The sequence below is a fragment of the Rhincodon typus genome, chromosome 14 (assembly GCF_021869965.1).
Source record: "Rhincodon typus isolate 14 chromosome 14, sRhiTyp1.1, whole genome shotgun sequence".
NCBI classification, from domain to species: Eukaryota; Metazoa; Chordata; class Chondrichthyes; order Orectolobiformes; family Rhincodontidae; genus Rhincodon; species Rhincodon typus.
The window spans coordinates 41,056,849-41,067,465 of record NC_063345.1 but is presented as its reverse complement, the minus strand read 5'-3'; positions in this window follow the sequence as shown (position 1 = coordinate 41,067,465).

Sequence of the window (10,617 nt, the reverse complement as noted above, 5' to 3'; positions counted from 1 at the left end):
TCTGTCGCATTTGGTGTCAGGCTCCCAGCAGCTGTGATGCTTTCACTGGTAAATGATGAATTGGCAGCTTTCTTTAACAAAGATCAGTGGCACACAGAACTAGATACCAATGATTTGTCATAAATTAGATAATGGGAGCTGTTTGTAAACAGTGTCACAAGACAATGCTCTACATTCAATATAACCCTTTACTGAAAGCTCTGCTTCTCCCTGAGATATTTTCAATGGGCAAAGGCAGTCCTCAAGTACTTTGTATGAGCAGCTATTCCGAACATAACAGTGAGTGTTGGAGGATTAAATAACCAGGCAAAATAGAGCAGCTGAGCTCTGTTGCTTCTTCACAGACATCTACACACCTACGTTTGCCAGCAGGCATAATAATATAACATAAAAAGTAGGAAGCCTGACTGATTCCTTCACAGAGAGAGTAGGGATGTAAAATGTTGAGTGTCTTCTAATGAAAGGTTATTGACCTGGAACACTGCACTAAGTTTTCCAGTAGACATGGGAGTTGTGATATTAGATCTATGTGAGATTCTGCTGTTTGCCTATGAGGCGAATGTGTCCACTGCACAACCTTCCAGGAGGCTATCGCCTAATTTGTTGCCACAAAGCTTGTTCTGCAGTTAAGGACGGTGGACAGGTTTCTGAGGCTGGAGGCCTGATCTGTGGAGCTGCGGCACAGCAGGCAGCCTGGCAGGGACAGGTAGGTGCAGGTAATGCAGAAAAGCAGCCTGATGGCATGTCAGCAGAACAATGCTGTTGGTTACATATGGAAATGCCAATGAATAAAGAGACTCAAAATCATTCCTGGGGCCCTGCCGGTTATGGGTGGAGACTCTCGCTCCAATGACTGCTTGACTTGCTGGCTGGACACCATATTGCAGGAGATGACTCCAGCAGCAAGGAATTACCAATGTATCTCAGAATGACTTCTTTCAAAGCTCTAATTGGATCGATCCACAAAACAGTGGATATCCAATCTTGCTCATCATCTTTCCTTAGAAAATTCCACATGATGTGGGAATGCAGGAGAACCATACCAACATAGTTTCCCTCTGGTTTAGCTGGCCTTCCTCCTCCAACACCAGTTTCATGGAGTGGGGTCAAAACATTCTGTGCCTTTACTCTGCTTCTTTCTCCACAGCCTGATCTACTGTGAATTTCCAGTATGTTCATTTTTTCCCCTCAGATTCACAGTATCCACAGTATTTTACAATTGTCACATAGGCTGCTATGGTACAAGGGAAGTATTACCTATTTGTTGATAATGTCTTCCAACTAATACTTTTGGAAAATGAACAACTACAGATACTGGAGATCTGGAAAAAATAACAAAACTGGAAATTCTGATCTGGCAGCATCTGTGAAAACAGCTTTAATGATGAGTACAGTAACCCATTTTTAGAACTGTTCAGAAGAAGGATCAACCAAGCTGGAACCAGTGTTCTAGAGAAAAGGATAAATAGGGTGGTCGCTAGGACTTTAGACTAGTGAAATGGGGAGAAGGGAAGGGTAAAATGACAGGAAATGTAATGGGAAATAGAAAAGGAAATGGCAGGTTAAAATTTATGCAGGAAGGTTTAACTACATCGAGGACTGTGAAGGAAGTTAAGAGGAAGGAAAACTCAGGAGATATTATTAATGGAGATGTTAGAATTCAAAAAGGTGTAAAAACCAGCATAAAGGTACTTTGCCTGAATGCTTGTAGCATTTGAAACAAAGTAGATGAGTTAACAGAACAAATTCTCATGAATGGGTATGATTTAGTAGCCATTACAGCGACATAGTTGCAGGATGGTCACAAGTGGGAATTGAATATCCAGGGGTATGAGACTATTCGGAAAGACAGACAGGAAGGTAAGGGAGGAGGCGTTGGTGTCTTATTTAAGAATGACATCAGGGCGGTAGTGAGTGATGATATAGGTTCTGTGGAGAATAAGGTTGAATCCATTTGGGTGGCAATCAGAAATTCTAAGAAGGAAAAAGCCAGTGATAGGAATAGTCTATAGGCCACCAAATACTAAAATCGCATTGGGACTGGCAATAAACAAAGAAATAACTAATGCCTGTAAAAATGATATGGCAATTATCATGGGGGATTTTAATCGACATGTCAATTGGTTGAACCAGGTCAGTCAAGGCAGCCTTGAGGACGAGTTCATTGAGTGTATCCGTGATAGCTTTTTTGAACAGCATGTAATTGAACCAACAAGGGAGGAAGCTATCCTAGATCTGGTCCTGTGTAATGAGACAGGGATAATTAATGATCTCATAGTTAGGGATCCTCTTGGAACGAGTGATCACAGTATGGTTGAATTTAGAATACAGATGGAAAGTGAGAAGAAAAATCCAATACTAGGGTCCTGTGTTTAAACAAAGGAGATTACAATAGGATGAGGGTGGAGTTGGCTAAAGTAGACTGGAAGCAATAACTCTATGGTGGGACATTTGAGGAACAGTGGAAGACTTCCAAAGCAATTTTTCAAAGTGCTCAGCAGAACTATATACCAATGAAAAGGAACAACTATAGAAAAAGGGGTAATTAGCCATGGATGCTTAAGAAAATAATCGAAGCTATCAGATTGAAAGATAAGGCATACAAAGTCGGAAAGACTAGTGGGAAACTATAAGAGTGGGAAAACTTTAAAAATCAACAGAAAGCCACAAAAAAGGCTATAAAGAAAAATAAGATTATGAGACTAAACTAGCTCAGAATATAAACACACAGCTAAGGTTTATCTAAACATATAAAACAAAAAAAGAGTGGCTAAGGTAAACATTGGTCCTTTAGAGGATGAGAAGGGGGATTTAATAACGGGAAATGAGGAAATAGCTGAGGTATTGAACACATATTTGTCTTCATAGTGAAGGACACAAATAACATGCCAGTAATTGATGACAAGGAGACTAAGGTGGGTGAGGACCTACTCACGATTATTATCACAAAAGTGGTAGTGTTGGGCAAGCTAATGGAGCTAAAGGTAGACAAATCTCCTGGCCCTGATGGAATGCATCCCAGAGTACTAAAACAGATGACGAGAGAAAAAGCAAATGCACTCGTAATTTTCCAGAATTTGCTGGACTTTGGGCAGTTCCAGCCGATTGGAAAATGGCCAGTGTAACACCACTGTTCAAAAAAGGAGGTAGACAAAAGATGAGGAATTATGGGCCGGTTAGCTTAACTTCTGTAGTGGGGAAAATGCTTAAATCAATCATAAAGGAAGAAATAGCAAGACATTTAGATAGAAATTGTCCCATTGGGTGGACGCAGCATGAGTTCATGAAAGGCAGGTCATGCTAGACTAATTTGCTGAATTCTATGAAGACATTACAAGCATGGTGGACAACAGGGATCCAGTAAATGTGGTGTATCTGGATTTCCAAAAGGCAATTTACAAGGTGTCGCACAAAAGGCTGCTGCATAAGATAAAGGTGCACGGCATTACAGGCAATGTATTAGCATGCGTCGAGGATTGGTTAACTAACAGGAAGGAAAGGATGGGGTAAATGAGTGTTTTTTCCTGGTTGGGGATCAATGACTAGTGGTGTGTTTTAGGGATCAGTGTTGGGACTGCAATTGTTTATAATTTACATTGATGGTTTGGAGTTGGGGACCATGTGTAGTGTGTGTAGGCTGACACTAGAACAAAAGGGCATAGCCTCCAAATTCGGGGGACCAGATTTAGGAACAAATTGAGGAGGAACATCTTTACCCAAAGGGTTGTGAATCCGTGGAATTCCCTTCCCGATGAAGCAGTTGAAGCTTCTTCATTGAATGTTTTTAAAACTAAGGTAGATAAGTTTTTGAACAGTAAAGGAATTAGGGGTTGTGGTGAAAGGGTGGGTAAGTGGAACTGAGGTCATGATAAGATCAGCCATGATCTTATTGAATGGAGGGCGGGTTCAGTGGGCCAGATGGCCTACTCCTGCTCCTGGTTCTTATGTTCTTACATTCACTGGACTGAAAATATTAATGCTGCTTTCTTTTCACAGATGCTGCCAGACATGCTGAGTTTCTTCAGCAATTTCTGTTTTTGTTAATTTTGTGAATTTTTAAAAATTCTCTTTTAAGTATTGCTGAAAAGAGAGACATGTTGTCAAACTTATCACTTTGCACTTATCGGGGCAAATGCAAAGATACCAAATTTTAAAGAATCACTATAGCTGAAACTGCAGGAGAAAAAGGTGCTGAATGGTTGGCCTGCCAGTTCTGAAAGACTGGGGCATTACCATCTGATAATGGACCATTAATATTTAAAGAGAAATCCAAAATTCTTGTTTTAAGCAAATGAACTATAACACAACATTTCACTTTTTTTTAAACAAAACCATTTTATTGTTGTAAATAGAATGATGAAATAAAACAAGAATTATTAATATAGCAAAATGGTTTATAACTACAGTACATATGTTGTACACTCCGGATTACTTTCTACTTCCCACTTGCCCCAACAATTTCTTTCTAAGAAACATTAATCTTTAATTCTGTACAGATCAACCATAAGAATGGATGGGGTAATCCACCTCTTTAATCAGGCTAGTAGAAATCTGAAGAATTGTGTAAAGTTAACAATAAGAAGTTTGTTGCATTGCTGTAAACTGTACAGGTTAGATGAGTACTTCTAAGAATGTGGCTGTTCGTGGCAGAAGTCTTCCATGTCTCATCATTGACTGTCTCAAATTTGCTCATCCTTGAACTGAGTTTAAAATTCTACCATATTGTGATCGTTAATATCTAGAGGATCGTGAACTTAAACAGCTCTTATTAATCCTACGTCGTTGTATGTTACAAAGTCTAAAATAGCCTGTTCCCAGGTAAGTTCTGCAACGTATGGCTCTAAGAAACAATCCCTCATGCACTCTGCAAATTTGTCTTCGAAGGTAGCCTCGCGCATTTGAGTTATCCAGTCAATACGCAGGTTAAAACCAACCATGACAATTGTAATACCCTTCTTACACACCTCCATTATTTCCCAATCTCTACATTGTCCTATAGTGAGATGGCTCTTTGGGGGCCTATAAACAACTCTCGCTTGTGACTTCTTTTCCATTTTATTCCCATCAAATTGATTCCACATCTTTATCTATAGCACCTATATCAATACCCAACACTGCACTGATGCCTTCCTTTATGAACAAAACTACCCAAGTCCATTTCCTTTTTCCCTCGAAACAACATCTCAACTATTTTCTCATCTTTCACTCCATTAACCCAAGGTGTTCTTTAGCCAGGTCATACTGTCTGTCTCATTACACTGTGTACTCTTTCCTTATCTCTTTTCTCCCTTCCTAACTTCTCGCTACAGTTCAAGTTCCAGTTTTTGCTTTTCGTTTTTGCTGTCTTTTTATTCTCTTCAAAGCTGCTTTATCTGCAACCGAATTCTATCCAGATTAACATTTACTTCTAATTCCAACTACTGCACTCTTGCCTGAAATAACCGTTTTTTAAAATAAAGTCCCCTGCTTTGAAATCTAACTTCAACTTTTCCGTTGATGCTATTACCTTAACTTTGTTAATTGCTGCAATACACTCATGGATTAATCCCTGCTCTCCAGAAATGTTTCAAACAATTGAAAATGGCATAACGTCTCAAAAATGTACAATAAAATTTCACTATGAAACCCCGTTAGTTTAAACTTTAGCCAAATTTATGATATGCCTCATGTTGGATCGTGCATTCAAAATCCCATCAAGAGCCCTCAATTTTGTTACAAGCCAGTTATGGACCATGAATATTTAAAGCAAAATCCAAACACCTTGTGTTTATTCCAAACTAATAGAAGTAAGAAATGAAATGTCACTTTAAAATTAACTTTATTGTATACATAATAAATAAATGTATAGAACTCAAACAAATGCTATTATCAGCATTGATAGTGCTTTAATCAGCACTTACTCAACAGCAACCTACTCACCGGTTCTCTGCTGATTGGAATCATACCTAGCACAAAGGAAAATGTTTATAGTTGGTCAGTCCTCTCGGCTCTAGGACATCACTGCAGAGTGCCTCAGGGTAGTGTTCTAGGCCTGAGCCCATTCATCTGCTTCATCAATGACCTTTGCTCTACCACAAGGTCAGAAGTGGGTAGGTTTGCTGATGGTTGCACTATGTTCAGCATCGGTGGGAAGAAGATTGAACAGTGACTTCAAAACAAGAAATGGGACAAATACTTGACAGGAAAAATATTGTTGGGTTTTGATGAAAAGGTAAGAGAGTGGATACTTCTTACAAAGAGCTAACCAGAGCATAATAGAAAGAATGATTTTCTTTTGAGCTATTGCATTTTTGAACCATTCTACCATTAATGGGCACCAATTGTAGTTACTAACTTTGAGGGGAGATGATGGCCTAGATGTTGTTATTATTGCTAAACTATTAATCCAATAACCAACATAATGGCAAATGGTGAAAATTGAATTTAAATAAAAATCTGGAATTAACCATTTAATGATGACCATGAAATCGTTGTTGATTGTTGGGAAAACCATCTGGTTCACTAATGTTCTTTTGGAAAGGAAATCTGCTATCCTTATCTGGTCTGACCTACATCTGACTTCAGACCCACAGCAATGTGATTAACTTCTAACCAGCCTCTTGGCAATTAGAGATGGGCAATAAATGTTGATTTAGCCAGTGATATCCACATCCCATGAATGAATAAAACATGCTCAGAACCATTGACTTGCTGACAATCCACTTCTTGGAATGAGTGATCAAACAGATTTGCCCATATATGGAGCTTCTTGTTTTAAATATGAGCAGTTCCAGTGAAAGCCAGACTCTCTTCCAATTTTTTTTTAAATGTGATTAAGAACATGTTCAATGCTAACAGATTCCTTAACTTGTTGCATGGAAATGATTTTCTCTTAATTGTTTTGTCCTTTGTCATGCAGCAAAAAGGGAAAGTACAGCATTGTTTCCTAGTTCAATCAACTATCACAGTTCATGGCAAAATCTATGCAAAATCTTAGTAAAGACACAGTATACAGTTTGCAGTTTTGATTGCACAAACAAGGTATTAGTGATACAGTGCAGAAGACGCAGCAAAGATACATTTGAATAATATGTGTTCTGAGAAAACACATGATAAACAGGGTAATCTTTGAAAGAAGAATGGGTGTTATGGGTGATTTGATCAAAGTACTTAAAATTATGAGGGATGACCCAGAAAATATAAAGCAGACTATTTCCTGTCAATGAGGTCTAGAATTTGACAATATAGATAAGAGATTAAACTCGAAATTTAGAAATCAGATTGTAAGGTAAACTTTTCTTTACAAGTTTGGATACAAGTTATTACTTATGCAGAGAGCATGAAAACATTCAAGTACAGATAAAACATTTGTTTGAAGAGAATAACAATACAAATCATACATTGTTGTGCTTTAGTCTCTATGTAATTCTAAGTAAGTAGACAGGTTAAGAATGAAATAAGAAACTCAAAGCTGCAAAATCATGTGAGAACCGTAGTACCATAACACGAAAATGTTAATGTAGGATGATGTCAAACATGGAGCAAAAATAGAAGGTCACAGTCAAATTTTAGCTATTTAAAACTAAGTCATGCAACTAAGACTACAGATAGTGCAACACTATTTGTTATAATAAATCAACTTTGTTTCTTGGAGATGGTGGATATTGCAGATCTGGGGTTGTTTTGTACGACATGTCCATCCACGACTCACTCCTGCACCAAAAATACTGATAAACCATTTTTGAACTGATTACATTTTATATTTTATTTTTATTCATCACATCCTTTCAAGTTAGAAATAAGTTACATTGAATTAAATTACAAGTGAATATGCACTGCTGCCAAAGTGCATGTCAGTTATAAAGAATTTATACTAACTACAGCACAATACTTCCTTCACTACAATGTCCTTAATGTACTTTAGATTCATAAATCCATGGAGTTCTGACACTGACAGTCTTACAATTTATTGTATCTGCTCAATATCTTTCCAAATATGGGTCTACAATTACTGAAGATATATTTAATGTGCATCAGTAGAAGTAACCTGCATGTATGGGGGAGGGATGCCAAAGAAAATAATTTCAACTTTGTTACTTTAAATCCACTATTTAATGACTTATTCTCTAGTGCATACTTAAATGTTTTCTTTTCCCCATCTTATCAGAGATTTAGTTGTTTAATGATGAAACAAATGTAATCTCTGAACCACAGCAAGCACTGTTTGTACTGGATTGAAATGGTTAACAAAGTAAAACATGGTAAGATTTTCATTTGAATATAATTTTGTTCCTTTTCCCTCTGAAGCATTCCCAGTTTTCAGTGACTATTTAATTTCTCAAAGCAAATAGGAGAACATTGCTAAGAGAGTCAAACCTTTTCATCTTGTACTGATCAAGACTGACACAGAAGAATCCAAACTTGAAATGGGGACACTAATTTTATTCAGCTGAGAAGAGGGTGTTGGTAAGTTGGACTATAGTTGGTATAGATATGCAGTGGGATCTGTTAATTGTCAATCTTACCTAGCTGTTAAAGCTCAGAACAAGCAGGTAGACTGTGATTCATCAGGATTTTCCCCTGCAGACTGTAACATGGATTGGCAGACTCCATCATCCTCTTTTCTATGAAACTATGTACAGCCAAATAGATGGTGCTGCCATACGGCCCTTCTAAATCAAGCTCTTGCTCACATGTTGATTACCATTAGAAGTGTGTCTTTGATGGAGTGATCACCAATCTCCCACCTCTTGCATACTCCTTGAACATAAATGACACCTTTGCAGTCTGAGCATCTACAGCGGCAAAGAATTTCTTTACACAGATTAATAAACTCTATTCTGCACTCAAAATTAGCACTGAAATAGAGCAATCAAATGACCTCCCTATCTTCAATATATTAATTGAGAAATCTGCCAATAGGTTCTCCAGTGATATCTACTGAAAGACTACATTCACTTGTCAGTATACCGTTCCATGTACAACAAGATCAACATTATTGATGAAGAAGAACCCAGCCATCTGCTCGCAATGTAAATTTGAAATTGAGAGAAGGCATATCAAAACAATCATAATGACTACTCTGATCAAATCCTATTGTTGCATATTGTGCGAGCTCAGGACCTCTGAAACGGCCTATGGTTGCCACTTGTGGATCTGAATGGAATCCAGTTGACCTCAGATTTACATAGAAGGTGAAAGTGTCTCAAAAATTTGAACAGGTGAAGCTAGCTATGTCACATTGCCCCTTTGCAATAAACACACAAATTGTTCACTCTTCTAACAGAATACTGCTCTTGAGCCAAACAGACATTTTTGTCTACCACACAAATTGGAAATGTGATGAGTTTCAATGGCAGTATGATGCCAAGTATGTCCCAAAACCCATGGATCATATCAAACAACATGCTCTTTTGATTGTTTACAGAAGGTGGCATCCTGATTAAGCTCAAATAATTCAGCACTTGCAATGCCAGAACAGTATACCCAAAAATGGATGTGATTTTGTTGTTGGACATTGTTAAATAATTCTGACAATGCTAAGAATTACACTGAAAACTAACTTAAGATTGTTAATTGGACTCACATTGTGATGCATTCGCACCTGCTAAACTGCACAAATCAACATTCTTTGTAGCCAAAAGGACTTTTTCCATGCATTGCAACTTTCTCATTGAGAAATGAGAAATGAGCCTTAAAGGCTATCAACATCTGTTGCATTCATATGGCAATAGCCTGACCAAACAGAGTCCACCTGCCTGGTCTGAGCTTTCTCAGCTAAGATTGGCAGCTAACAGCTCCTGAATAACTCTTCTCATGCTGTATAAATTGGTGTGCCCTGTCCAAATGTTTTTTCTTGTGTACTAGTCATGATAAATGCAAGATGACAACTTTCAATGTTATGTCTCTTTTCACAATATTTAAGCTCAGTGCAACCAACCAATTGAAAATTGACTTCTAAAGGCTTGCCAGCAAAGTTAAAAAATGAACTAATCTTCAATCAATTCCTGTTAGATCACAGGTCAAAATCTTGTTACCTAGTAATCAACAATCATAAGGTGATCACCTTATCTTTGGGTCAAATATGAAAAACTAAAAACTGTTTGTCTTCTCTCTCCTGATCAAAGTTGATTGGTCTGGTGAAAAATGTTATTTTTGTTTTATAAATGCAAAATATGAAGCATTTGAAGTCACTCCATCATTCAACACTTCATGATGGTTATCTTCAGCAATTTCTACTTTTTTAAAGTTTGTCAAAAATCTATAATGCAACTGAACCAGGTGTCTACCAACTCAGTAGCAAAGGCTTAAAATGAAACACTGATTAGGACCCAGAGTCTGAAATCTCAGTGAAGACTCCATCAGATACTACCATAATAAGATTTTCACTGATCACTTGCTCCCATAAAATTGTTTTTATACAATGCTAAAAATATTCTGGTATATTTTAACATTTACCCATTCACAAATATTGCCACTAAATATACGCTGATTTTTGGCTTTTCAGAGGAGTGTTAGCTTTCAAAAATCATAGTTCCAAGAACAACATGCTCCAAAACTCAAACCGTTGGCCACAAAGGAAATACCAAGTTGCTGTAATTCACCAATGTTGTGCACACATTTTGCAAGAGAACAGAT